This window comes from Notolepis coatsorum (genome assembly GCF_963971535.1).
Source record: "Notolepis coatsorum genome assembly, contig: SUPER_7_unloc_1, whole genome shotgun sequence".
Taxonomy (NCBI): domain Eukaryota; kingdom Metazoa; phylum Chordata; class Actinopteri; order Aulopiformes; family Paralepididae; genus Notolepis; species Notolepis coatsorum.
In genome coordinates this window covers 258,292-285,983 of record NW_028174880.1, presented here as the reverse complement: position 1 = coordinate 285,983, position 27,692 = coordinate 258,292, and the positions used below count along the sequence as shown (strand labels likewise).

The 27,692-nt window shown below is 44.8% G+C and overlaps 1 protein-coding gene across 1 annotated transcript in view; it reads left to right on the top strand.

Moving 5' to 3' along the window:
* Window positions 1-10,861: 10,861 nt before the first annotated feature.
* The window catches only part of LOC311232712 (snaclec agkisacutacin subunit B-like), a 34,304-nt gene continuing 17,473 nt past the window's right edge, over window positions 10,862-27,692 (top strand). The window contains exons 1-2 of the mRNA XM_084338287.1: window positions 10,862-11,226; window positions 14,526-15,170. The gene's annotated coding sequence lies outside the window, so the exon portion shown is untranslated. The remainder of the gene's footprint in view (window positions 11,227-14,525; window positions 15,171-27,692) is intronic.

Below are 27,692 nucleotides of genomic sequence, written 5' to 3'. Positions count from 1 at the left end.
GATGGAACCCAGGTAGGTAATTTCATCTTTCCTTGTGATAATATTGTCACCCACTGTAAGTAAGTGCTAACCTGTGTTCTCAATTTAGAAATAAAGTGTACACATTACTTTAGGATAGTTTGCACAAAATATACCCATAGCACTTTAAAGTTCAGTGTGGATTGCTTTTTAAAGTTAATTTAAGAGTGGTAGTAAACTTAAAAGTGGGTTTAGCATTGGCCTATATTCTATGATTACAGGATGCCAAGGAGAATGTTAAAAAGCATCTGAGAAATGCTGCGAGAGGCATCTTCTCTTTGAAGAATTGGGTCCAAAGCAATAATAGTAAGGGAGGAGATACAGGAATGTATTTGTAAGTCCTCACTACTAGCTACATGTACAAGCTGCTTGTCTCACAGAGCCATAGTTTGGATTATAACTGAGAATCTGGTGCTAACATGGTCAATAATGCTTATTTTTGACAGAAAAATGTGTCTTAAACATTTAAATTGACCAACCATAGACCGTTTTTATTCCAATCAAGGCAAGAAGGCTAGTGGTGGTAGTGCTATATGACATATTATTTTATAATACAATTATAACACTGTAGGCTACAGTACAAATATTATATACAGTACAATTATATTACTATTATAAAACTAATATTATTTGCTCCACCTTAGATAAAGACAGTACAGACAATGAAGATGGAGATATTCACAAGAGAAATGGTGAAGAAGTGGAGGAAGGAGAAAATGCAGATGATTGTATGGAGAGAAACGATGAAGAAGTGGAGGAAGGAGAAAATGCAGATGATTGTATGGAGAGAAACGATGAAGAAGTGGAGGAAAGAGAGAACGCAGATAATGCTATGGAGAGAAATTATGGTGACACAACAACAAATAACTTGAATGCTCTCCTGTTGCCATTAAAATATCCCACTGATCCAGCCCATGTTCAGAAGCACAGCATAGACCACCACTCTGATAGATTTGTTGAGTTTTGTTGCTCTATTCTGAAGATAGGGAGGGGGAGGGAGAGAAAGAGAGGGAGAGAAGGAGAGGACAGGAGGAGAGGACAGGATGAGAGAATGAGAGTAAAGGACAGGAGGAGAGAAGGAGAGGAGAGGAGAGGACAGGAGGAGAGAAGGAGTGGACAGGAGGAGAGAAGGGGAGTACAGTAGGAGAGAAGGGGAGTATAGGAGGATAGAAGGGGAGTATAGGAGGAGAGAAGGGGAGGAGAGGACAGGAGGAGAGAATGAGAGGAGAGGGGGAGTGCCCTGTTTCTTGTACCTGGATAACTGAGTTAGCCGGATAACTTTAACTGGATAACTGAGTTAGCCGGACTTTCCGGTTCCCTGTACGTGGATTTTCCAAATCACCATGACAACAGATCCAAAAGTTTGAGCCTGGTCGAAAGCAGAGTTTAAGTTCAAGTTAGCCGGATGAAGCACAGCCACGCCCCCACAAAGAAGTGACAGCCCGTTTCCTGAAACTATTCCCACAGTCTAGGATCTGCATTATACCATTCTGAATTACGTTTTTGTGCTCCATTCTTCCAGAGGGGGCTTTTGAAATGTAAAATAGACCCAAAATGCTGATACTAAATTCACTTTGTCCTAAATAATGCACGTTATATATACCGTGGCGCTCGCTCGTGCGATGTACACATTATGTGGTTATTTTAATTGTAACTGGGATTAAGATGTCTGATGAGATGCGCTGTTTGACGGATTTGAGAAATTGAATGAGCCGTTGACGTCACATTAATGAATGAGGATAAAGAGATAAAACTTCATTCAAAATAAAGAATATTCTAAACACGGGTCTCTCGTTCATTAATGTATAAACAATGAATTTATCCCATCTGCCACAGTGGCCCAGCAGTAGTGCTCAAGCCTGCCAACCCAGCGACCGGGGTTCAAAACCCGGTCTTTCCAATATGATTTTTTTGAATATAATATTAATGATTATACGCCAAAGTAGCCTGGTTTTAAGTTAAAATATTATAAATCTACATGCATTGAGGATGTCATTCTTTATATAGCTCTCAACGTGCACAAATTGAATTATTCCTATATTGCAAAAAGAAGGAGACGACTAGGGTCTCGAACCCCGGTCGTCTGTGTGAAAGTCAAAAGAACAACCCGTTAGACCACATTGGAGATAAGTTAAAGATCGACTATACATCAATCAATGGGTAAGAGAGCCGTATCGTAATTCTGTATAACAGTTTAACTAATTATTTTCGCTAGCAAGATCTCATTTGATTATTCAATCCAGCAGGCAAGTTTAAAGAAATATAATCTGATTGATTGAGGTAATGAGGGACTTAAAATTAGCCTATAGATAACGCATTTAACTTGTCGGCGAGGCGATTGAGCCGTATTGCAATCTGTCAATAAAGTCTTAAATCAATTAATCAATCAATGCCGTTAGAGAATCAGGATCTCTGCCATCGATACGTGCTGGCTTTTCACCTAAAGCGGCCGTGCGCATTTAGCCTGAGTCGCAAGTCTGGCTTGAGTTAACGAGACTGAATCCACCTTCGAGGAACAGGAAAATCCCGGCTTCGAACATCGGGTTAACTGAAGCTGGATAATGTGACTCTTGATCGACTTAGTTGAACCAGGTACAAGAAACAGGGCCCAGGAGTTGAGGACATGTCCCGAGCTGTCAATCTCGCCTCAGGGCCCGTGGGGCATTCCAACCGCCTGTGTAGCTAAGGGTAGTAGATAGTAGTATAGACATGGTACATACCGTACTTTTCGCACTATAAGCCGCACCTGACTATAAGCCGCAGCAGCTAAATTGAATGATGTGTACATATATAAGCCGCACTGGACTATAAGCCGCAGGTGTTTTAATGTTTAATTACCATATGTAATTAGCATTGGGACACAATACTGTCGGACAAATAACAAGAATGAACTAATTTACAAGTTGTATTAAGTTTAGCAAATAAGGGAACAGATAAATAACATTTCAATGCAGTCAAAAAAGCTATATTTAGATTTTAACATTTTCGGGTTTGGTCACGTCGAGTCACATATAAGCCGCACCGTTATATAAGCCGCAGGGTCGAAAAATGGGGGAAAAAGCCGCGGCTTATAGTCCGAAAAGTACGGTAGTAGGTAGTAGTATAGGTACAATAGTATAGACCTGGTACACAGTAGGTAGTAGTATAGGTACAATAGTATAGACATGGTACACAGTAGGTAGTAGTATAGGTACAATAGTATAGACCTGGTACACAGTAGGTAGTAGTATAGGTACAATAGTATAGACATGGTACACAGTGGGTAGTAGTATAGGTACAATAGTATAGACATGGTACACAGTAGGTAGTAGTATAGGTACAATAGTATAGACATGGTACACAGTAGGTAGTAGTATAGGTACAATAGTATAGACATGGTACACAGTAGGTAGTAGTATAGGTACAATAGTATAGACATGGTACACAGTAGGTAGTAGTATAGGTACAATAGTATAGACATGGTACACAGTAGGTAGTAGTATAGGTACAATAGTATAGACATGGTACACAGTAGGTAGTAGTATAGGTACAATAGTATAGACATGGTACACAGTAGGTAGTAGTATAGGTACAATAGTATAGACATGGTACACAGTAGGTAGTAGTATAGGTACAATAGTATAGACATAGTACACAGTAGGTAGTAGTATAGGTACAATAGTATAGACCTGGTACACAGTAGGTAGTAGTATAGGTACAATAGTATAGACATAGTACACAGTAGGTAGTAGTATAGGTACAATAGTATAGACATAGTACACAGTAGGTAGTAGTATAGGTACAATAGTATAGACATAGTACACAGTAGGTTCAAGTTTCAAGTTCAAGTTTCTTTATTAGTTGACGTGCAAAGATACAGAATAACTTCACATGGAATGCTTTTTTCTGTTATGCTCCTATGAGGATCATAGGACGCTTGGATCATACACATACAGCTCATTACAGTAATATTCCACAATTATTACATTTTAGATAGTAATAATGGTACAGAGCCTTGAGACAAACATATGCATATTCACCACCGCAAACAGACTGGCAGCCGTCATAGGCAGCGCCATTTACGGAAGGAGGGGGGAGTGGGTTGGGGTTGTTACAGGGCTGTAGGGGGGGGGGGGGGGGGAGGTCTCCCTCACACGAGGCAGCCGACAGTGCAGCGCCAATGCAGAGGAAGGGGGGGGGGACTAGGGATTGGGGTTGTGGGACGCCGCTCGCCACTCTTATCTCCCAGAGAGCCTTCGACTCCAGAGCTCTCGGTTCGACCTTGGTCCAAGAATTTGTTTTGGCTGACTGACTGGCACAATTTATCCCAGCCACGTCCCTTTAAATTTGATTTGAATAGAGTGGAATATAACTCTATTGATTTGAGTGGAGTGAGTTTTAACAACTCCGTCCAAATGACTGAATGCATTATTAGTCCAAGTGTCCAAGTGTCTTATCAGTTCATTTTGGTAGATCCTGTGAGCGGTAAACAGATCCAAAATCTTCTTATTGCAGTCCAAAAGCTTCGATAATCCAAATAATACCACGTCTTCAAGTTTGTAGCCCAATTATGATGTCCCAATAGGCAGAGAGGGTTAGCCTTATTCTGCTTCTTGAAGAAAATATGCAATCCACTGATTAGATCCATTTAGAGTTGATTTGAGTATAGTCCGGCCACCGGCACGAAGCAGGGCATAGCAGCGTCGGGCTCCATGGTGCAGTAGAGGTAGTAGTATAGGCATAGTAGCATATTACATGTTTGATTGATTGATTGATTGATTGAAAAGTTTATCAACAGATTGCAGAATGGGTACAGTACAGTACAGCTCAATACATACAATTGTTAAGGGGATGCAGACCAGAGAAAGACTTTCGTCTTGTTTACATCAGGGTCCCCCAAGGACATAGATAATAGTATAGTAGCATAGTACATAGTAGGTAGTATAGGTATAGGTATGATAGTGAAAACTAAGGAGGACCAGAAGTAGAAGTGTCCCTCCTCCTTGTTGTCTGACTGCGCTCTAGATGTGGTGAAGAGTGTGTGATATCTGGGTCACAATATCACTGATGATGACATGTGTGCTGATGTTGATGTGCAGCGCCAGTGCTGCAGACTGTACACACAGGCCAATATGATGGCACCAAAATGTTATAATGTGTACTACAGACAATGTGAAAATAAGCCTGTTCGCCTATTGCTTATTAACAGCGGAGCAGTGCTGCCGTTGCTTCCGCGTTTATCCCTGATTGGCTGCGACACGCCCCGCGGCAGCCTGTTCAGAGCCTATTGTACTCCGTTTTATACTGCCCCCCTCTGGTGTAATTATAGCACAGCAGAAAGGAAACAACTGCAGGTAGCAGCATATAATGATCATTTAGGATCCTCCTTAAAGGGGCTATGTGTTATAAATGTCATTTTTCAGTCTCTAGCATTGTATTATAGTAATAGGAGTTCGTATCAATGTGTTTTTGGGCCTAAATACTATATTGACGAATTCCTCAGCTACAGCCCATCCCCTGTTTGCCTCTAGTAAATCAGGTCATGTTGATTTGACGACCTGGTGCACGTCACAGGGCGCTGTTTATAGCGCACAGTGATGTGATTGGCTCTGTGGTTTTAGTAATGCCCGCCTCCATTCTTCGACAGACAGACCGGCGTTAGCTCTCGGGACTCGGGAGCGATCGCTAGCTAGTTAGCACCAGCCGGGGCCGGCGTTAGCAACCGGGGGCGTCGCGGAGCATTCAGCCTGCTGGCTACCTAGATCCACTTCAACCAGCGTCGCGGAGCATTCAGCCTGCTGGCTACACAGCTTGTCGGTGTGCTAATAGCCTCTGCAAGCTAACGGTAGCTGGCTCCAGGCTATTAGCACATCGACAAGCTGCTGGAGCTCCCGACGCTCGGCTGGTTGAAGTGGATCTAGGAATGCTCCGCGACGCTCCCGGTTGCTATCATGTGCAGGTCCTCTTCTCAGACCTGTGTACTGCACACGCATCATGCAAGCTACACATCGCTGCATGTTGATCAATGGTGGCCCACTCGGTGCATCACAGTGGGCTACTATTGTGCTAACAACAACCGCGGTGTCCGGCTTGTCGGCCGGCATGAGTGCTCGATTTAAAATGGTTCTCTCCTCTTTGTATACCTTTGTCCTCACAAGTATTCTGCCAGGGAACTTATGGATACGACAATAGTAGTAGTTATAAGGTGTTTGATCATTGTGTCGTTGTACATATTGTGTATACACCGTTAGAAGCTAACGTAGCTTAGCTTGGTAGCTATTGTGCTAACAACATACCCCGACGTCTAGCTTGTTAGCCGGCATGAATGCCCGATTTAAAATGGTTCTCTCCTCTTCGTATACCTTTTTCCTCACAATTATTCTGCCAGGGAACTTATGGACACGACAATAGTAGTAGTTATAAGGTGTTTGAGCTTGTAACGTTAGTTAGCTCATAGCTATCGTTTGAGCTTGTAACGTTAGTTAGCTCATAGCTCTCGTGTACCACGATAGCTATGAGCTAACTAACGTTACAAGCTCAAACACCTTATAACTACTACTATTGTCGTGTCCATAAGTTCCCTGGCAGAATACTTGTGAGGACAAAGGTATACAAAGAGGAGAGAACCATTTTAAATCGGGTATTCATGCCGGCTAACAAGCTAGACGTCGCAGCATGTTGTTAGCACAATAGTAGCCCACTGTGATGCACCGAGTGGGCTACTATTGATCAACATGCAGCGACATGTAGCTTGCATGGTGCAGTGCTTTGCCCCACAGGTCTGAGAAGAGGACCTGTGGTACCCTTGACTGAGATTTCATAATCAAAACTGTTAGATCAACCCTGAAAACTGAAAATATCTGTGGTAATAGTTCATAACATGGACTCTCAGAGTGATGGAACCTATGTTTACTTCTAACGGTGTATACACAATATGTACAACGACACAATGATTTACATTATTACAAATATGGTAACGTGGTTGTGGCTTTTACAAATAGTGGTAACATATATATATATATAGATAGACAGTACTGCTACATCTCTATATTTATGACATACCATATTTGTATGTAACCTGAAACCTAAGGGGGGACCCTGATGTAAACAAGACGAAAGTCTTTCTCTGGTCTGCATCCCCTTAACAATTGTGTGTATTGAGCTGTACTGTATTGTACCCATTCTACAATCTGTTAATAAAGTTTTCAATCAATCAATCAATCAATCAATCAATAAGACCTCCACCTGGATGGAATGACGGGGAGATGGGCGGAGCTATTTGGTGGGTGGCTGTCACTCAAAGTGTGGGTGGAGCCAAGCCAATAATAGCCTGCTTTCATGAGGCTGAAAAATGCTGGTTTTGAGTACAAGATTAGAAATATAAAACAATGATTATTTTTGGAATAAAAATTACACATGTGTTACATAGACTCACAGGAAGTGTGTAAAGTTGCCCAAATAGTGCTAGGAATAGCACTGCATGACACCTTTAAGCTCCCAAGACGGACTAGTGCTTCCATGCTCTGCTGAGCAACACCTCCCTATTGTAATTACCCCCTCCCTGACAGACAATGTATCTCCCCATTGCCCATTTCTAAATCGTCTCGTTTAAAACAAATAAAGCATGAACATTTGCAGGGACGCGGGAAGGGGGGGTGCGGGGGGTGCTCAACCCCCTCTCAATTATTGCAAAAAAAATAAATAAAAAAAAATATATATATATATATATTTTTTTTTTTTTTTTTTTTTATGGCAGTATTTATATATTTGTATATACTGTAACTGTATAACTGTAACACTGTATATTATAAGTTTATCCTGCTCAAAGCACGTCACCATTTTAATATTGTGTGTATTGAGCCGTACTGTATTGTAGCCATTCTCCAATCTGTTAAATAAAGTTTTCATTCATTCATTACACTACTGTATGTACACAATCATACGTGTAAAACCGAGTAGATTTCCGAGTGATGACAGACTGTCACAGACTGATTGAATGACAGGTGAAACAACTAATTGTATTCACCTCCTGTCTCCCGCCCTTCCCACGCGCCACGAACCACTGAGCTACTGTGATACAGTGCTTGCGCAGTCAGTCGATTTGAGCTAGTAGTCAGACTTTGCTAGCACAGAATGTCTCACTCGCAGAAAAGAAAAATATCAGATTTATTTTCGAAACGTCCCGCCGGTCCCAGTGACAGTCCCACTAAATCTGATAAACGTCAGAGAGAGACAGAGACGACAGGTTCAGCCTCAGCATCAGGTATTGAAGAGTTAACTGAGTCTGTTCCCCTATACCCCCCCTCGGGCGCCAGGGGCTTCCACTGAGGGGTGATGCAAATAGGGATGGGGTGTTATGGCAGCTCATGATGGAAAGAGTGCGCACCAAGTCTGATCCCGAGTTGAAGAATTGGCTCCAAAAGAGAGACAACTGGATGTCCAACAACATCCAAAACGAAAATCTTACAGCTGCTTGCCCATGATATTCAGCGACAAATTAGAGGCAAAGCATCCAAAAGCCCAATCTTTGGCTTGAGCGCTGACGGAACCACTGATGTCACTCACTGGAAAAGAACAATTCTCGTGTAATATACAGTTAGCCGATGACAACTTGGAAGCTCAGAACTTCTTTTGGGGTTTTTACAATGCCCGGCCCAGACACAACAGCCGAGACGCTGTTTTTGTGTATAAAATACTTTTACGCCTCGACCTGCCCATGGAGAGGCTGATAGGATACTGTTTTGACGGGGCCAGCAACATGTCTGGGGGGTACAGGCTAGACCAGGGGTTCCCAAACTTTTCAGGCCGCGACCCAAAAAAAAAGGTGTCAGAGAGCCGCGACCCCCACTATTATAGGAGGTAAAAAAAATTATTTTAAATGGAAATGTATGGTTGAAACATGCAAACGTTCAAACGCACACACACTAATAAGCATTGGAGGCTTTTAACCAGGGCCGGACTGGGGAAATCATTCAGGCCAGGAAATATAGCCCCAGTCAGGCCACTTTTTAAGCAGGGGGTCTGGGGGTCCCCCACCAGGAATTTCTTTGTTACAAAGACTTAATTTCCTGCATTCTGGTGCAGGAATTTTTTTTATTTGTACCCTTTAAATGCCAGTGTTTGTGATGGCATCAGAACTTATTGTTAAAAAACAGGCTAGCATATGTATGATTAGCAACAACACAGATTTTTATGGATTTTCAGTTTTTTGTAATTGATAAATACAATATTTTATTCAACTTCAGTCCTGATCATAACACCACATATTCATTTTATAATTCGAACCCTTTAAATGCCAGTGTGTGTGATGGCATATATTTGCAATATATCAAATGCAAAGTACATTTTTCTGGGGGGGATTATTACAGGCTAGCATGTGTCAATGATTAGCAGTTTTTCGTAAGGATCCCGCCTCCACCAATCACATGCGGCTCCCTTTGTGTGTGTGTGAGAACAAGAGAGAGAGAGAGAGAGAGATAGTTCTCCAACTTGTGTGAGTTGCAGTGATCTCCTGGTTGTTCCCCACCTAGGTTATCTAACTATTGCGCTGGTGCAAATAGAAACACTGGCCTGGCCTGCTTCTAAGTTCAGTGGCCTGACCAAAAAAAAAAAAAAGAAAAAAAAAAAAAAAAAATGTATCTGGTGACCCCCCAGCACCCCCTGCCGTTTTATAGTTCCCGCGTGCCTGAACATTTGCATGGTGTACCTTTCTGTGACAGACAGAACCTTCAACCCCCCCCCCCCCCCCCGCCTTCACCACCCTTGAGCTCAGTTGGACAGTGGCGCCGCGTGGGTAAAATAACAGGGGATGCCAAACAAAAGTTATTACAAACAAACAAAAAAAATATATATATAATTTTTTTCTTTTTTTATATATAAGCCAAGCAGTCACCATGTACACCACCACTCTGTCAGGATCTATGGGTAACAGTACTGTATATTTGGATACAGCATATGTCACAAATGTATCAGTACTAAATACCTATATGTCCCTATGCCATAAATGTCATGTATGTTGTGTATGTCATAAATGTCAATATGAATTGAAAATGGGGGACCCTGATGTAAACAAGACGAACGTCTTTCTCTGGTCTGCATCCCCTTAACAATTGTGTGTATTGAGCCGTACTGTATTGTACCCATTCTGCAATCTGTTAATAAAGTTTCAATCAATCAATTCAATCAAAGTTTACAGGTAATCAAGTGGAGCTCATACAGAACCAAGTATTTTGCTTAACCAGTCAAAGTGTGAAATCCTCCTTTTCGTCCCCCCAAACCAAACCCGTGTCATCGCCAGCAGCCTGGGTAACCTGTCTCCCCTAGTCAAGCCCTTTGTTAAAAACCTGGGTGTGCTCTTTGACCCCGAGTTTAGTTTCAATAGGCAGGTAAACTCGGTGGTGAAGGGGTGTTTCTTCCAGCTCCGGTCCATAGCCAGGATCAAGGCCATTCTCTCCCCCTCAGACGTGGAAAGAGTAATTCACGCCTTCATATCCTCACGCTTAGACTACTGTAACTCCCTGTACCTGGGGCTAAATAAATCCACCATAGCCCGTCTACAACTCCCCCAAAACGCTGCCGCTAGACTGCTCACAGGTACCCGGAAGAGAGCTCATATCACCCCTGTTCCTGCCTCCCTCCACTGGCTCCCGGTGCGCTTTAGAATAGACTTCAAGGTCCTCCTATTGGTCTACAAAGCCCTTAATGGTAAGGCCCCTGTTTACCTAGCAGACCTCCTCACCCCCTATACCAACGTCAGGGCCCTCAGATCGGGCGGGGGGGGGGGGGGGGGGGGGGGGGGGGGCGTGCTTTTGCTTTCGCAGCCCCTGACCTCTGGAACAGCATCCCCATGGTCCATTCCTGATCGGCTGCACCTTGGACAGGTTGGAACCTGTCAAGCAGCCCAGGTATCAGAGAGAGAGAGAGAGTGAGAGACAGAGACAGACAGTGAGAGAGAGAGAGAGAGAGAGAGAGAGAGAGTGAGAGACAGAGACCGACAGTGAGAGAGAGAGAGAGACAGAGAGAGTGGTAAGATTTTAAACTTAGTACAAATTAAAGAAGGAATTGAGGGAAAGACAGGAAAGAAAGATTGGAAGTAAGTGGAGAGAGAGCGACTGGATTCAGAGAGAGAGCGACTGGATTCAGAGAGAGAGCGACTGGATTCAGAGAGAAAGAGCGACTGGATTCAGAGAGAAAGAGCGACTGGATTCAGAGAGAGAGTCTCCTGCTCAGGTAGGCAACACTGTTCTACCTTCTAGACCTTCTCTGTCGTGGTTTTAGATTAAACAGGAAATTATACTGATATGATACCAGACAGATGCTACTGCTAAACTACTACCTGCCAAATACTGCTAAACTACTACCTGCCAAATACTGCTAAACTGCTACCTGCCAAATACTGCTAAACTACTACCTGCCAAATACTGCTAAACTACTACCTGCCAAATACTGCTAAATTACTACCTGCCAAATACTGCTAAACTACTACCTGCCAAATACTGCTAAATTACTACCTGCCAAATACTGCTAAACTACTACGTGACAAATACTGCTAAATTACTACCTGCCAAATACTGCTAAATTACTACCTGCCAAATACTGCTAAACTACTACCTGCCAAATACTGCTAAATTACTACCTGCCAAATACTGCTAAACTACTACGTGACAAATACTGCTAAATTACTACCTGCCAAATACTGCTAAACTACTACCTGCCAAATACTGCTAAACTACTACCTGCCAAATACTGCTAAATTACTACGTGACAAATACTGCTAAACTACTACCTGCCAAATACTGCTAAACTACTACCTGCTGCCAAATACTGCTAAACTACTACCTGCCAAATACTGCTAAACTACTACCTGCCAAATACTGCTAAACTACTACCTGCCAAATACTGCTAAACTACTACCTGCTGCCAAATACTGCTAAACTACTACCTGCCAAATACTGCTAAACTACTACCTGCCAAATACTGCTAAATTACTACCTGCCAAATACTGCTAAACTACTAACTGCTGCCAAATACTGCTAAACTACTACCTGCCAAATACTGCTAAATTACTACCTGCCAAATACTGCTAAACTACTAACTGCTGCTGTGACGGATCATATTGGTCTGCGTTGTGTTGATGTTAATGTTAATGTCCCGAGGGGGAGTCGAACAGGGGGCTCCCGCGCCGCGGGCGACGACACAGGCCGCTGCACTAAGAAGTGAATCCACTCCTATGTACCGTACCTATGCGCAGGCCTGGACTGGCCATCGGGAGCACCGGGAGATTTCCCGGTGGCCTGGCCTGCACAGATTTAAAAAAATATATATATAAAAAAAAAAAAATTGCCAGGCCATTGTTTCTAGTTGTGGCGGTGGCGCGGCGCGATAGTTAGATAACCTAGGTGGGTGGGGAACAACCAGGATTTCACTGTCTGCGACAGAGTTGGAGAACTATCTGACTCTCTCCCTCACGCGGACACACACAATGGAGCCGTGCTGCCGCATGTGATTGGTGGAGGCGGGACCAGGCGATACAACTGATTGACAGCGGAGGCGGCGAATGGAATGGCAGACGGCACTCAGATGCAGAATAACAGCCAGGTAGTGAGGGACTCGGGAGAGATACAGTAGAGCGAAAGTCAATTAACGTTGATGTCAAGATGGACAGTGGAAGAAAGAGAAAGGGTGGAGGAGAGAGGGATAAAACAAAGAAAAAGAAAGGCCCTTACAGGAGAGAGTGGTTAACTGTATTATAATAGTAAATAAAAAAATATGTTGTGCTCTTGCTTTTTTCTTTTTGAAGGTGGAGAGAGTAGCATTGCTAGTGCCACAACAGTTTTATTTGAGGTCCATAACAGTACATTGTACTAAGCAATGTAATGAACGTCTTTCTCAGGTCTGCATCCCCTTAACAATTGTGTGTATTGAGCCGTACTGTATTGTACCCATTCTGCAATCTGTTAATAAAGTTTCAATCAATCAATTCAATCAAAGTTTACAGGTAATCAAGTGGAGCTCATACAGAACCAAGTATTTTGCTTAACCAGTCAAAGTGTGAAATCCTCCTTTTCGGCCCCCCAAACCAAACCAGTGTCATTGCCAGCAGCCTGGGTAACCTGTCTCCCCTAGTCAAGCCCTTTGTTAAAAACCTGGGCGTGCTCTTTGACCCCGAGTTTAGTTTCAATAGGCAGGTAAACTCGGTGGTGAAGGGGTGTTTCTTCCAGCTCCGGTCCATAGCCAGGATCAAGGCCATTCTCTCCCCCTCAGACGTGGAAAGAGTAATTCACGCCTTCATATCCTCACGCTTAGACTACTGTAACTCCCTGTACCTGGGGCTAAATAAATCCACCATAGCCCGTCTACAACTCTCCCAAAACGCTGCCGCTAGACCGCTCACAGGTACCCGGAAGAGAGCTCACATCACCCCTGTTCTTGCCTCCCTCCACTGGCTCCCGGTGCGCTTTAGAATAGACTTCAAGGTCCTCCTATTGGTCTACAAAGCCCTTAATGGTAAGGCCCCTGTTTACCTAGCAGACCTCCTCACCCCCTATACCAGGGGTCAGCAACCTTTACTATCAAAAGAGCCACTTTTCCCCCGTCCCACAAAATAAAATGCTCAGGGAGCCGCACAACCTATTTACCCTTAAAATGAAGATAACACAGTGTATAACGTTTTATATATCCCCAAGCATACCCCACATTTAGCATAAAACGCCTGACAATTGCATACCCAAAGTAATTTGCGATTTATTATACTTTATACTTATAGCACACAGTTTGTTGCATTAATGGAATTATAAAGCAACAAAAAGAAAATTTTTGACTTTTTAATTGCTGTTTTTACCTGTTTTTACCAAAGGAAAACCTCGAACTCTTATGAAGAGGAGAAAAAAATACTGACTGTGTAGACCTATTTTTTAATAAAACACAGAAGAGGAGACAAAACACTGGTGTCTGTAGACCGACTTTGAAATAAAACCCTGAACTATTCAGGTATATTTGAGTCCTTCCCTTATTTGTGGAACATTTATAAAATAGAAAGTAGTCCACTTTGAAAAAAAGAATACCATGTGTAGACCTACTTTGAAATAAAACACAGAAAAGGAGGAAAAAACACTGGCATCTGTAGACCGACTTTGAAATAAAACCCTGAACTATGCAGCTCTATTAGAGTCCTTCCCTTACTTGTGGAAAATCTATAAAATAAAAAGTAAATCTTTCATTGTTCGCAAATTTCGCACCACATATCAGGCATAGGCCTACAGGTAAGCCTTTTGTTGACTAAATATCTTAGTTGATGAAATATTTTCTCATTTCAGTGTCACAGTATGACATCGATCTCCAAAATAAAAATAAAAAAAAAATGTTTGGGCCAGGGAGCCGCAGCTGATTGGCTAAAGGCCTCGAGGCCGCAGGTTGCCGACCCCTGCCCTATACCAACGTCAGGGCCCTCAGATCGGCTGACAAGGGTCTCTTAACCACCCGTAGGTCTAATTTCAAGTCTGGGGGGGGGGGTGCTTTTGCTTTCGCAGCCCCTGACCTCTGGAACATTCCTGATCGGCTGCACCTTGGACAGGTTGGAACCTGTCAAGCAGCCCAGGTATCAGAGAGAGAGAGAGAGAGTGAGAGACAGAGACAGACAGTGAGAGAGAGAGAGAGAGTGAGAGACAGAGACCGACAGTGAGAGAGAGAGAGAGAGACAGAGAGAGTGGTAAGATTTTAAACTTAGTACAAATTAAAGAAGGAATTGAGGGAAAGACAGGAAAGAAAGATTGGAAGTAAGTGGAGAGAGAGCGACTGGATTCAGAGAGAAAGAGCGACTGGATTCAGAGAGAAAGCGACTGGATTCAGAGAGAGAGCGACTGGATTCAGAGAGAGAGCGACTGGATTCAGAGAGAGAGAGCGACTGGATTCAGAGAGAGAGCGACTGGATTCAGAGAGAGAGCGACTGGATTCAGAGAGAGAGCGACTGGATTCAGAGAGAAAGAGCGACTGGATTCAGAGAGAGAGAGCGACTGGATTCAGAGAGAGAGCGACTGGATTCAGAGAGAGAGAGCGACTGGATTCAGAGAGAGAGCGACTGGATTCAGAGAGAGAGCGACTGGATTCAGAGAGAAAGAGCGACTGGATTCAGAGAGAAAGAGCGACTGGATTCAGAGAGAGAGTCTCCTGCTCAGGTAGGCAACACTGTTCTACCTTCTAGAGTCTAGACCTTCTCTGTCGTGGTTTTAGATTAAACAGGAAATTATACTGATATGATACCAGACAGATGCTACTGCTAAACTACTACCTGCCAAATACTGCTAAACTACTACCTGCCAAATACTGCTAAACTACTACCTGCCAAATACTGCTAAATTACTACCTGCCAAATACTGCTAAACTACTACCTGCCAAATACTGCTAAACTACTACGTGACAAATACTGCTAAATTACTACCTGCCAAATACTGCTAAACTACTACCTGCTGCCAAATACTGCTAAACTACTACCTGCCAAATACTGCTAAACTACTACCTGCCAAATACTGCTAAACTACTACGTGACAAATACTGCTAAATTACTACCTGCCAAATACTGCTAAACTACTACCTGCTGCCAAATACTGCTAAACTACTACCTGCCAAATACTGCTAAACTACTACCTGCTGCCAAATACTGCTAAACTACTACCTGCTGCCAAATACTGCTAAACTACTACCTGCTGCCAAATACTGCTAAACTACTACCTGCCAAATACTGCTAAATTACTACCTGCCAAATACTGCTAAACTACTACCTGCCAAATACTGCTAAACTACTACCTGCCAAATACTGCTAAACTACTACCTGCTGCCAAATACTGCTAAACTACTACCTGCCAAATACTGCTAAACTACTACGTGACAAATACTGCTAAATTACTACCTGCCAAATACTGCTAAACTACTACCTGCTGCCAAATACTGCTAAACTACTACCTGCTGCCAAATACTGCTAAACTACTACCTGCCAAATACTGCTAAATTACTACCTGCCAAATACTGCTAAACTACTACCTGTGAAATACTGCTAAACTACTACCTGCCAAATACTGCTAAACTACTACCTGCTGCCAAATACTGCTAAACTACTACCTGCCAAATACTGCTAAACTACTACCTGCCAAATACTGCTAAACTACTACGTGACAAATACTGCTAAATTACTACCTGCCAAATACTGCTAAACTACTACCTGCTGCCAAATACTGCTAAACTACTACCTGCTGCCAAATACTGCTAAACTACTACCTGCCAAATACTGCTAAATTACTACCTGCCAAATACTGCTAAACTACTACCTGCGAAATACTGCTAAACTACTACCTGCCAAATACTGCTAATCTACTACCTGCTGCCAAATACTGCTAAACTACTACCTGCCAAATACTGCTAAACTACTGTCTGCCAAATACTGCTAAACTACTACCTGCTGCCAAATACTGCTAAACTACTACCTGCCAAATACTGCTAAACTACTACCTGCCAAATACTGCTAAACTACTACCTGCCAAATACTGCTAAACTACTACCTGCCAAATACTGCTAAATTACTACCTGCCAAATACTGCTAAACTACTACCTGCCAAATACTGCTAAATTACTACCTGCCAAATACTGCTAAACTACTACCTGCTGCCAAATACTGCTAAACTACTACCTGCCAAATACTGCTAAATTACTATACCTGCCAAATACTGCTAAACTACTACCTGCCAAATACTACTAAATTACTATACCTGCCAAATACTGCTAAACTACTACCTGCCAAATACTGCTAAACTACTACCTGCTGCCAAATACTGATAAACTACTACCTGCTGCCAAATACTGATAAACTACTACCTGCTGCTAAATACTGCTAAATTACTATACCTGCCAAATACTGCTAAACTACTACCTGCCAAATACTGCTAAACTACTACCTGCTGCCAAATACTGATAAACTACTACCTGCTGCCAAATACTGATAAACTACTACCTGCTGCTAAATACTGCTAAATTACTATACCTGCCAAATACTGCTAAACTACTACCTGCCAAATACTGCTAAACTACTACCTGCTGCCAAATACTGATAAACTACTACCTGCTGCCAAATACTGATAAACTACTACCTGCTGCTAAATACTGCTAAATTACTACCCCACTTCTTAAGGCCTCTACATGCTACAGCAACTGCAAAGCAACTGCACCACAACATCGACAAAGCAACGGTGTTGCAGACAGTCTGCCTTTATGCTTCTGCAACATCGACGCACAGCCTATGTAACATTGTACCCCGTATGTAGCTAGGTTCCCTAGATAGATGACACTTCCCTTCTCAACCAACCCATTGATAACAAGCAGAAAAATAAGCATCATTTTTACTTCCGGGCGGGGGGTTTCAAAATAAAAGAGCGACGTCTAAAAGCACCGTAAATACGTTTATTTTTTACAATATCTAATGTTACACGAACCTAAACTAATCTAAAGTTAGTTTAGGTTCGTGTTAACGTTAGATAATGTACAAAATAAACGTATTTCCGGTGCTTTTAGACGTCGCTCTTTTATTTTGAAACCCCCCGACCGGAAGTGTTATAGTGTCTGTTGCTAGCAACTTAACTTCTGTCGCCCGTTTCTGTGCTTTTCGAGCTAACGTAACATTAGTTTCCAATGTAGCCCCTTTCGTGACTTTCGGTTTGCAAGCCTGGGGCTTTTGTGACCGCAGTCACTGGCTTTCGCATCGGGATCATCCAGGAAAACAACAACCAAGCGTGATCGCAGGGCTCGGGGTGTGTCAAAAATATATCAGATCTGAATTTCAAAGATACCCAGCGTACAATATGGGTTTAACACAGCTTCACGATGGGGTCTGGAAGCTCGGAGTTGCTAATAAACAGTTTAAAACATTGTTACTCGACGAGTGGTATTTACAGACCGAACGTCCATCTCCGCCGTTGGTGTCACAGCGCGAGTAACAATGTTTTAAACTGTTTATTAGCAACTCCGAGCTTCCAGACCCCATCGTGAAGCTGTGTTAAACCCATATTGTACGCTGGGTATCTTTGAAATTCAGATCTGATATATTTTTGACACACCCCGAGCCCTGCGATCACGCTTGGTTGTTGTTTTCCTGGATGATCCCGATGCGAAAGCCAGTGACTGCGGTCACAAAAGCCCCAGGCTTGCAAACCGAAAGTCACGAAAGGGGCTATTTCCAATGGAGAGGAGAGAAAGACCTCGGCTCACATGCAGCTCAAACTACCTGTTGGAATAAATTAATTGATTGATGTTTAACTTGTCCCTGTGTGTGTCCAGTCATTTCGACTAGCAAACGTTGTATTTAACGTTACCTCAGGATACCATTGTATTTAGTTGGTTAGCTATGTAGCTAATGTGGATAGCATTTTGAATAGCACCAATGCTAGCTGGCTGGCTACAGCTTTATTTACAAAATTATGGAGGCTTTTTAATCGTCAAGGTAAGAGAGGATTTGTCATGATCAACTGAAGGCGTATGCTATGGAACAATATGTGCTTGGGTTTTCAGAAAAAGGCCAGCTATGTGATGCTAATTATTTAGCATCAACGCTGGCTGGCTACAACAATGGAGGATGGTATTCTCTGCGGGACCAATATTATTCTATGACAACCCCGCCCCCATTCGCTAACCAACCAATCACTGCTACGCAATATCAACGCAACGGTTGTTTAGATTGCGTGTAGCTTATTGCCAGCGGAAGAGTGCAAGAATGCTTCCGCATTCGTCACCGCACGCCAGTACGGTAATGCGCCTTTCCTTTCGCCCCGCTCAGACAAATGCATGTAGTACATTGCAACACAACGCAGCATTTCCGCGTACATTGCAACGAATCACTTGGAGTTTGAAAGTGATATCAGAAGAAACTACTCAACCTCGGCTGTCTTTAACTATGAGTGAACACAACGCATTGTAACGTTAACGCAGCTGTCAACTGTACTTTACTATGGAATACATGTATTATTATCGCGACGCGTCGTCACAGACTAAACGGTGTTCTGGATTTTCCTACAGTTAGAGTGTTGTGTTCAGTCAGACAGTAGACAAGTAGAGGTTGAGTACTTTATTATCTAAACATGGTAAGTTAGAGTGTTGTGTTCACTCATAGTTAAATACAGTAGAGGTTGAGTACTTTATTATCTAAAGATGGTAAGTTAGAGTGTTGTGTTCACTCATAGTTAAAGACAGCCGAGGTTGAGTAGTTTCTTCTGATATCACTTTCAAACTCCAAGTGATTTAGATCCAAAACATTTTCTAACACAGATTCATAATGGTTCTTCAGTGCAAGGGTTCAATTTACAATCAATAATCCATTGTAGGAAAATCCAGAACACTGTTTAGTCTGTGACGACGCGTCGCGATAATAATACATGTATTCCATAGTAAAGTACAGTTGACAGCTGCGTTAACGTTACAATGCGTTGTGTTCACTCATAGTTAAAGACAGCCGAGGTTGAGTAGTTTCTTCTGATATCACTTTCAAACTCCAAGTGATTCGTTGCAATGTACGCGGAAATGCTGCGTTGTGTTGCAATGTACTACATGCATTTGTCTGAGCGGGGCGAAAAGAAAGGCGCATTACCATACTGGCGTGCGGTGACGAATGCGGAAGCATTCTTGCACTCTTCCGCTGGCAATAAGCTACACGCGTTTAGATTAGATTTTGGAGACAGGTACGCAACATCCTCGCAACACAGTCTACAAGACCCTCTGCAACAACCGCGTTGAAATCCCGCTGATGTTGTGTTGAAGTTGCTTTGAAGTTGCTGTAGCATGTAGAGGCCTTTAGGGACCTGCACTGGCTCCCCATTGCTGCACGTATCCGCTTCAAGGCCCTCGACCTGGCATACCGTGCGGCAAAGGGAACCGCTCCCGCCTACTTCCGGTCAATGGTCTCTAACTACACACCCTCAAGACCCCTCCGCTCTGCATCTTCTGGCCGCCTCAGACCCACTCCTATCCGAGCTCCGGGAGGGTCATCAAAGAGAAGCCGCCTATTCTCAGTCCTTGCCCCACAATGGTGGAATGAACTACCCACCCCAGTTAGGACAGCCGAATCCCGTCCAATCTTTCGCCGTCGACTAAAAAAGCACTTCTTCAACCAGTATCTGAAATAATGAAAAAAAATAAATAAAAAAAATCTAACCCTAACTAACCTTACTGTTGTGATGTATGTGGCTGTTGGTGTGTTACGACCTCACCATTCCTATTCCTGCCCTCTAGGGGGAGGGCGAGCACTTCTTAAGGTGACAGCTCAGCCCGCTTCCGGGTTCGTTGTTATGGCAATAAAGATAGCTGCAGCCATCGTCTGTAGTCCCTGTCAACAGCGTATCCAGTGTGATTAATATGCTACCATTGTACAGGGTCACATATATAATAAATGGCGACGAGTACGGTTCATCCAGTGACGGCACTGGTTGAAAAGAATCCACGCTAACGGTTGTTTGATGACGGAACGAGTGGAAGAGGAATCTACACTGGCGCCGGTTAGCGAAGGGGCTAACGTCGGCGGATCTGCCGCGGGACAATCACACAGAGGGATGGCTGGTATCATCGGGCATATCGTGGCTTTTGATGAATCGACGGAGCAGTGGCCAACTTATGTGGAACGGTTTGAACATTTTGTGGCTGCAAATGACATTTCCGATGAGAAGAGGCTTCCGGTGTTTTTGAGTCTAATAGGGGCATCAACATACGGGTTACTGCGCAGTTTGATTGCTCCGGATAAACCGGGGGATATAACTTATACTCAGACTGTACAAGCATTGCAAAGCCATTTTTCTCCCAAACCCATTGTGATTGCGGAAAGATTCCGTTTCCATAAACGACATCAATCGGAGGGGGAGACAATAGCCCAGTATATTGCGGATTTGAAGAAGCTGTCGGAGCACTGCGAGTTTGGCACGTACCTGTCAGACGCGTTACGGGACCGGTTCGTGTGTGGTCTTCTCAGCGAGTCCATACAGAAGAGACTATTGACCGAGAATGCTCTCACCTATCACAGAGCGGTGGAAATAGCCGTTGCTATGGAAACGGTGGCGAGGGAGGCACAACAGCTCAGCAGCTCTGTAAAAGTGAATGCGATGTCTCTCTCATCTACACCTGGAAGAAAATGCACCCGGTGTGGGAGGACAAATCATGTGGAGAGTGGCTGTTTCTTCAAGGACCAGGCCTGTCACCGTTGCGGTAAGAAAGGCCATATTGCACGTACATGCAGAGAGAGCCAGCAGGAAAATAAAGCAGCAAGTGACACAAGATGGGAGCAAAGAGACAGAGGGGGGATTAACACAAGATGGGAGCAAAGAGACAGAGGGGGAGAAAGGTCAAAAAGGCGGATAAATAAGATGAACACCAGGGGGATGCAGAGTGATACAGGGTCTGATTCAGATGGGGAATTAGCCCTGCACAGGGTGGATGCAGCAGGTGATGTGTCTCAGCAGGGCGGTTCAGCCTCATCAGTGATTTGGGTTAGGCCAAAAGTGGAGGGGCAAATGATTGACATGGAGCTTGACACGGGGGCAGCCGTTTCACTGATATCAGAGAAATTGTATAGTGAAAAGTTCAGTCATATTCGCCTGCGCCACACCCACATTCTGCTGAAAACATATACAGGTGAAGTGATCGCACCAGTGGGGGTGGTAAAGGTGAAGGTTCAAATGAACAGAGACCAAGCACGGCTCCCACTATATGTGGTGAAAGGCGATGCACCCCCCTTGTTCGGCCGTGAGTGGCTGAGAAGAGTGAGACTGGACTGGAGAGTTAGATCTGGACAACGCATGCAGGGGAACACGCTGGAAGCAGTGTTAAAGGGGCATGCCAATGTATTTAAGGATGAACTGGGGACATTGAAGGGCTTTGAAGTAGCTCTGACACTCAAGCCCGAACATCAGCCGAAGTTCTGTCAGGCCCGGGTGGTTCCCTATGCACTTAGGCCAAAGGTGGACGCTGAGCTAGAGCGCCTGCAACGGCTAAATGTAATTTCGCCTGTGCAGTTCAGTGAATGGGCGACCCCCATTGTGCCTATCACTAAGAAGAATGACAGTGTGCGCATCTGCGGGGATTTTAAAGTGACGGTGAACCCGGCCCTCTGTGCTGAACATTATCCAATACCCCGGATAGAGGATATGTTTGCTTCGCTAGCGGGGGGGCAGCGGTTCAGCAAGCTGGATCTGGCTCACGCATACTTGCAGGTGCCGGTGCAGGAGAGTTCACGCAAATATCTCACCATCACAACGCACAAGGGGATGTTCTGCTATAACCGCCTGCCTTTCGGCATAACGTCAGCGCCCTCTATCTTTCAGCGTATTATGGATCAAGTCCTCCAGGGGCTTCCCAATGTGCACTGCTTTTTGGATGACATATTGGTAACTGGGTGTAATGATGCAGAGCACCTGAAGAATCTGGAGGGGGTGCTGGGTCGATTGGAGAAGTTTGGTCTCAGGGCGCAGCGAGGGAAATGTGAGTTTTTCAAGGACTCACTGGAATACCTGGGACATTATATTGACGCCACGGGCCTTCATAAATCCCCAGAAAAGCTCAGGGCGATTGCTGAGGCCCCAGCCCCGACAAATGTGGGCCAGCTGCGCTCCTTCCTGGGATTAATTAATTATTATGGTCGGTTTGTTCAGGACATGGCAACGACACTCAGCCCCCTTCACGCGTTACTACATAAGGGGACACCATGGAAATGGTCACAGGAGTGTGGGAAGGCTTTCTGCTCAGCTAAGGATCAACTGCTCTCGGAGAGGGTGTTGACACATTACAATCCCCAACTGCCAATCATACTGGCGTGTGACGCCTCGCCCTATGGCGTGGGCGCGGTGATTTCGCATGTGATGCCGGGAGGTCAAGAGAGGCCCATAGCGTTTGCCTCCAGGACATTGAGTAAAGCGGAGCAAAATTATGCTCAGATTGAGAGGGAGGCCCTGGGGATCATATTTGGCGTGCGCAAGTTCCACGCCTATCTGTACGGGCGCCATTTTACCCTACTCACAGACCACAGGCCCCTGACTACAATATTGAGCCCCAGTAAAGCTATCCCATCGATGGCGGCTGCTAGACTGCAGCGATGGGCCCTAATATTAGCTGCTCACAACTACACGATTCAGTACAGGGGGGCGGCGGACCATGGCAATGCGGACGGCCTCTCACGCCTGCCACTGCCGGTTGAGCATAAGGACAAACCAGGTTCAGTGGATACGGTACTGATACATCACCTTGAATCGCTGCCAGTATGCAGCACTGACATTCGTAAGGAAACGAGGTATGATCCAGTACTCGCTCAGGTGATGGACATGTGTTTGTCAGGACACTTCCCTGTGGCGCAAGGGCAGGACAGTGCACTGACTCCCTATTACACAAGAAAAGATGAACTCTCAGTGGTACAGGGGTGTTTGTTGTGGGGAAATCGGGTGATTGTGCCTCCAAAATTGAGACCCCAATTACTACAGGAGCTGCATGCAGGCCACCCGGGAGTAGTTAAAATGAAAGGTGTGGCTCGTAGTTACATCTGGTGGCCGGGGATTGACGCTCAAATAGAACAACAGGCCAGAGTGTGTCAGTCGTGTCAGCGCAACCAGAAATCTCCCGGTCTCTCCCCACTTCACTCCTGGCCGTGGCCAGGCACTCCGTGGCAGAGGATACATGTGGACTTTGCAGGGCCCTTCGAGGGTCATATGTTTATGGTGGTGGTGGATGCTCACTCCAAGTGGCCAGAAGTGAAGCTGATGGGCTCCACCACAACCGCTAAGACTATTCAAGTACTGCGGGGGTTGTTTAGTCGCCATGGATTGCCAGAAGTTCTGGTGAGCGACAATGGGCCGCAGTTTACTTCATATGAGTTTGCGTCTTTCCTCAAGGGAAATGGAGTGAAGCACATGCGCTCTGCTCCTTTTCACCCGGCCACGAATGGTCAAGCGGAGCGCTTTGTACAGACACTAAAACGCTCATTGAAAGCGTCTCGAGGAGCGACGACAGTGCAGCACAGACTGGATTCGTTTCTGCTCAGCTACAGAAATGCTCCCCACGCCACGACTAATGAGTCTCCGGCGGTGCTTTTCCTTCGCCGCCGACTCCGCTCCCACCTTGACCTTCTCAAACCCAGTGTGGCGGCGGTGGTGGATCAAGCTCAGACAGTCCAGCAGGATCGCAGAGCCCAGTTCGCCAGAGACAAGGACTTTGCATCGGGAGACCCGGTGCTGGTCCGTGATTATAGACGGGGGGAGGATAAGTGGATGCCAGGGGTGGTGGTCTCCCAGGAGGGGCCAGTGTCCTACACAGTCGAGGTAGGCTCGGGGCATTGGAAACGCCACACAGAACAGATGCGGGCCTGTGACCCGATGCTACTCACTTCAGGGGAGCCTATACCACCAGCCCCATTGGCACAAACTACGACAGCCATTATGCCAGATCCAGTGACCGGTTCCCCAGCGGGCGGACAGGAGTCCTCCCTAACCGGTCCCTCAGTCACGCACACTGAGGCAGCTGACTTAGAGCCAACCAGAACATCTACAGAGACTAGTAGGAGGTACCCGGTGAGGGTAACTAAGCCTCCTGATCGTCTCACATATTGAGCGGGACGTTCTGACAGTCTCAGTTGGACTATGGGGGTTATTGCACTATTGTTTTGTGGTGTTATATTAGAAGGGGTCATTCAGGGGCACTTTATCACTATATTAGGTACTGGGTTTGGAAGTGGGGACAGCGATACGATTAAGTGGGGAGGAGTGTGATGTATGTGGCTGTTGGTGTGTTACGACCTCACCATTCCTATTCCTGCCCTCTAGGGGGAGGGCGAGCACTTCTTAAGGTGACAGCTCAGCCCGCTTCCGGGTTCGTTGTTATGGCAATAAAGATAGCTGCAGCCATCGTCTGTAGTCCCTGTCAACAGCGTATCCAGTGTGATTAATATGCTACCATTGTACGGGGTCACATATATAATAACTGTCATGCACTTCATCAATTAATTTAATATAACAGTCCGGTTCTGTGTTTGTTTGTGTCTGTAGATTGTTGGTGAACAACTAACTTTAGGTTAGTTTAACACGTCCGTGTCCAGTCCTTTAGATTAGCCCCACCGTTCATTGTAAACAATGATGCATGTAGTCACTGTGTGTTGTTGTAGCCACCGGGTAAATCGCGATTTTTTTATTGGTTTGTCATGACAAACCAATTACATAATCCAACATATGTGTAAAGGCACAACATATTCCAGTTAACGGTATATTTTTTTAATGATTCGTTACGGCGCAATCAATACTTCCATGCGTTCGGGACCTCCATGTTTTGGGGGTATTCATCAGAAAAATCGGATCCGGGATTGGGCTCCCATCAGTCGGGCAAGAACTGCGGGTTTTCAGCCTCTCTCTTGGAGCTTAAAGGAAAACTCCAACATTCTGGGAAATTAGCTTATTTGCCATCTACCCTGGAGTTAGACAAGAAGATGCATACCTTTTTCTTCTCTGTGCATGCAGTAGGAGTAGGAAGACGTTGGGAACTAGGCTAATGGAGGAACCTACTTCCAGTGACTGACGCTAAGCTAGGCTAACGGTGCGCGTCTTCCTACTCCTACTGCATGCACAGAGAAGAAAAAGGGTATGTGTCTTCTTGTCTAACTCCAGGGTAGATGGCAAATAAGCTAATTTCCCAAAATGTTGGAGTTTTCCTTTAAGGGGGAGCTTAGTATTCCTGCCTCTGAGGAGCTTGTCGCGGCTCATGCGCATGCGTGCGCTCGGCCAATCAGAGCAATTCAGAGCAACGCGGAAGGGCATGTTGGTTGCCGAAAGTGTTCACGCGGGCGGCATATCAAAGAGAACCACTGGTTACAACGTCCTTGTGAACACTGGGGATGCAAAAGGTTAGTTAGCACTTCTGAATAATAATCTTCGATCTATTATAGTGTAGCGTGTGTGCGATCAGCAAAGTGTGACTTCCCCGTTCACCCCCTCACCGTTACTGTTCCAGAACCCGCCGGTGAACAGCTGATTTTACTACTACGACACCACGTGACCCATTTGTGAATGACGTGACCCATAACAACCCGAGTTGTGTATACCTGTCACCAACAAGCCGGCCCCTAATTATTACATAATCTCATTTCACAGTAATAATTACCAATACTTCAATTAATATAAAACACCACAATACAAATTTCGTTCCAATTTTTTTGTCTTTTTTTCCGATTTTTTTGTGCGCAAGGAGTTCATAGTTCATACATGTAAGGTCTTGATATAAGGTCTTGATACTCTTCTTAAATCAACCAAAGTCAAGTCAATTCAAACGTCAGAGTCACGAAAAAGTCAAAATAATCCAAAATCATGAGAAAGAAACAAAGCCTTCATGACTGTCGACTCCTGAAGAAGGCAAATCTTTGTCACAGGTCTATAGGGAAAGCTGCGGGTCCGCGTCTTAATCCAGACCTGTCGCACAGGTCCGATCTTGTCTGGCATCGTCTCTGTAATCCTCCCAATGATCCAGGAATTCCGTGGTGCAGAATCGTCCATTATTGAGCACTATGTCATCGGGGATGAAGTTCCGCTTGATCCTATTGTTCTGTCGTTCCTGTAATTGTGGCAGGTATGCGAGATGTCTACTGTTGAGAATTGAGTCCACTTCGTGGAGTACTGTATGGAGTCCCTCCTCATCCTCTTCTCTCCATCCCATCCTCCTCTCCTCTCCTCCTCCATCCTCTTCTCTCTGTCCTCTCTTCCTCCTCCTCTTGCCATCCTCTCCTCTCTTTCTCCTCCTCTTGCCATCCTCTCCTCTCTTCCTCAACCAACCAACACCTCCATCATTCTCTACTGAGGCTTTATGTGCTGCAGTACCAGTCTTATGCACTGGGGGAAGACCACTCCCTCCATCTTTCCAGTATGGGTTCAACTCCAGCCTATGCAGACCAGCCTGTTGGATGGCCTCTGCTTTGGCTTTCTCCTCCTCTTGTCTCTTCTTCTCCTTTTTGATATTTTTTGACCTTTTCTTCTTCTTGGTCTTGAAGATGGTCTCCTGCCGTATCTGATGAAGACGTTGGTCGAGCTCTGGGAGGCGCCATGTGTTCTCTCCTCTCTGTGTCTTCAACTCCTGCTTGGCCTCGTCGATCACCTCCTGATGAGCTTTACGTTTATACTCCATCTTATTGGTGCTGCTCGAGCTTTCAGAACTAGCTCCGAACGCTGCCATGACACTGTCGTCTCCTCCAACTGGTCCATTTACAGTCCATCCAAGCATCGTATTGACTGCATATGGCCCTCCATTCACACTTCGGATGACTTCCAGTGGTTCTAAAGCTCTGGGAACGTTCAGACCAATCAACATTCACACGTCTGCATCTATCTGTGGCAGGTAAACATGCTTCAGATGAGGCCATTTTTCCAGATCTTGCTGTTGTGGGATGTTACTTCGATTGACAGGCATTTGATGTTGTGCAAAGATTTTTGGTATTTTACAGTATCGGTCACTGTCCAATCCAGCGACTTCCAAGTCAGATGTAGTGCAACTGTCAACCACCTTTTCTTGGCCCATAGTATGTAGACGGATCCTTGTTTTACTCCCAGATAGTCCCAGTTTATCCATCAGACCCATTAGGGCAGAAGGTTTAGTACTTTCAACTTGTTGAACTTGTGACAAAATGGCATCCAATGTAATAAAAAAAGTCAACCAAC